This window comes from Nelumbo nucifera, chromosome 8 (genome assembly GCF_055504915.1).
Source record: "Nelumbo nucifera cultivar China Antique chromosome 8, China Antique-T2T, whole genome shotgun sequence".
In the NCBI taxonomy this organism is placed as follows: domain Eukaryota; kingdom Viridiplantae; phylum Streptophyta; class Magnoliopsida; order Proteales; family Nelumbonaceae; genus Nelumbo; species Nelumbo nucifera.
The window spans coordinates 38519734-38522715 of NC_142656.1; the positions used below are offsets into that span (position 1 = coordinate 38519734).

The 2982-nt window shown below is 38.8% G+C and overlaps 1 pseudogene; it reads right to left on the reverse strand.

The window, feature by feature from the left end:
- Positions 1 to 1117: 1117 nt before the first annotated feature.
- Positions 1118 to 2656, reverse strand: LOC148789891 (serine/threonine-protein phosphatase PP1 pseudogene; annotated as a pseudogene).
- Between the last annotated feature and the right edge of the window lie 326 nt (positions 2657 to 2982).

A 2982-nucleotide genomic window follows, 5' to 3' on the forward strand; every position in this document is an offset into this window, starting at 1 on the left:
GTTTAGAACTTCTTTTTCCTTTTTCTGCAATCAACCAATTTCTGTCACTGGGTTCTTCCATTCTCTTTTGTATACCCCCTTTCTTTTCCTTTGCTACAGCCTCTACTTGTTTTGTTTTCAACTGCTGAATAAAGTCACTCAGTACCTGTGCCACTGCCTTCCAACCATTACCCCTTCTACTTTCTGGGAAGCAGACCACCTGCTTCTTTCTTCCTCCAAAGAATTCCTGCAGAGTTATGTAACAACCTTTTGCATTCTTTTTGCATTCCAACTCATACCTCTTTCTTCCATCAAGGTTGAACTTCATAAAGTTCATTTGTTTACCTTTAGAACTTGCTTCTAAACAAACTTCTACATCCATTCGATCACTTCAAGACCTTCCAACAATATTGTAGTTCTCTCTGCCTCCCTGCTGGCCTCTGATCCTTACCTCTTCAAGAATGAAAACTTTTGCTTCAATCTTTATCTCTTTCCTCCATTTTGCAACTTCTACAAACTTGTTCTCCATCTCTCTTCTCTCACTCATTGGAATCAGCTGATTGAGAATATGGATACTATGTTGGCGGATTGAAAGTCAGAACAATAACTTCCTTGACTCCACCCCTTCTTTTCTTCTTCATACTCTTCTTTTATTTTAGTATTTTTTCACCAGCTTTTCTGGGTCTAGAACAGGGCTTCACCCCTTCTTTTCTTCTTCATATTTCTTCTATTACTTTAATATTTTTTCACCAGTTTTTCTGAGTCTAGAACAGGGGCTCTGCCACCTACTTTTCACATTCATTTTCTTTTATTTTAGTATTTGTTCCCTATGTTTTGTTGATCTCAAATAGGGGCTCCACCCCCTTCAGTTCTTTTAAGTTCCAACTCCTAAGTTATAAGTTGTAACTCTAATAAATTGGTTTGCCTACTTGAAGCAACACTTCAAGAAACACAAGCACAAAAGTGCAGAATACATAAATCCAAAGAAACTAGTTCAGAATGGGTAGAAATCCATCAACTTATTATTTTTAAATTCCATCGCCTAGGTGAGGGCTAGGTGCCTAGGTGCCCGGGTGCCCCGCCATGGTCAACTAACCTTGCCTTGGCACCTTGGAAACTATGAGCAACAATTCTTTTTCTTTACTTCTGTAAGTGCTTCCATGATGAAATCTAGTTCCTACTCAAACTTTGGTGGACAGCAAGCTGTATCTTTGTTTATTCATATCTATTTTTCATCATTAGTCACCCAAATTACCTTCTGTCACACTGGAAAGTCCACTACTAGATATGGAAGTTGTAGCACCCCTACTTGTCTGCCATAACTTTTAGTGAGGATTATGAATTATGCCATTCTAATGGGACCCTATGATTTCATGAAACATGCACTAATCTAGACCATGATTTGATGTTAGATGCATAACTGAAATCTATAGGCCTAGACATAAGCCGATAGATGCATATGTTAATGAAGTAACAAAAGTTGATTAAGCAAGCCAAAAGAGCCAGGCTATGGCATTTGAATCATATCTACCTGATGAGCATGGCAAATGAGATCTAGATCATGTTTTTGAAGGAATTCAGTGACCTTGTCAGCTCCAAATGTATAAGATACACCTCTGTCATTTTCTCCCCATCCTTGTATATCTTTATCAGGATCAGCCCATAGCAAATCACAAAGAAGTCCCTGATCGGGCACATCAACAGGGCGAGCAATATTCCGTATCTGATCCAAGTTCTTCAAGTCAGGGGACAATCCTCCATGCATGCAAAGGATCTTGTCATCACTAAGAGCAGCCACTGGCAGGCAGTTGAAGCAATCTGTAAATGTCTTCCAAAGGCGGACATTAAACCTTCTCTTGCACTCGTCATAAAACCCATATATTCGGTTGATGGAAGCACACTCATGGTTGCCCCGAAGAAGGAAAAAGTTCTCTGGGTATTTAATTTTGTATGCAAGGAGAAGGCAAATGGTCTCTATGCTCTGCTTACCACGGTCCACATAATCCCCAAGGAAGAGATAATTTGCTGCAGGTGGGAGTCCACCATATTCAAAAAGCCGAAGAAGATCAGAATACTGACCATGGATATCTCCTGCCAAAGAGTCAAGTAGTTCAGCAATGGAGATTTCATTATTAAAGCAAATGAATGGAGCTACACTTTTACTCCACACAAGATATTTGCAGTTTAACAGAAAACTTGGTAAATATGATAATTATCTTTATGCATTTGCATCAGCTATGTAGACACATGGGTAGATGCCCAACAAAACAAACAACTTGCTCCTTCCGGTACTTAATAAAATTCAAAATATTGCTGCCTTTGCTCTGAGATACTCATTACTCAATCGAAATCCACAATCATTTTTCTCAAATATCAATCAAAACAATCATAAAAGCATGTAGATAATGGGAGTTGTCATTTTTGTATCTAAGATAACAGGCTTTAGAAAGGCAAACATATGTTGTTACCATGTGTTAGACAATGTCTGTTATAAAATCTGATTAATCTTAACACCTATGATGTGACACATAGGATGAAGTCAACAAAAAGATAAATGCTTAGATATGAATATTTGTCCTCTATTAGTTCTTTATTGGGTAAAAACCAACCTGGTGGAGTCTGTGGATGAGACACTGATCCTGTACATTACAGGAGTTGGTCCATGAGGGTCCCCCATGTTTCATTGATCTCGACTTGTTCAACACTTGATTGTTCTAAACATGTTCACCACATAGTTTGGCTAAGGCAAACAACATCAGGGAAAGAGAATTGGATGCGAGTGTGAATTCACATCCAGTTAGTCTTCTTGGCTCTATGTTCCCTGCTCTCCCAGGCCATTTGAACGACCATCACCAATCTTGTAGTTCTTTCCATTGGCCCTTTACTCCCACTCTTTTCTTCTCTCTTTTGCCCTTCCATCTCCCTTTATTCTCCTTTACTTTCTTCTAATGTTCATCATGGATCTTTCCATGCTACAAAATGGAGAAAATCTCATTTCAATTG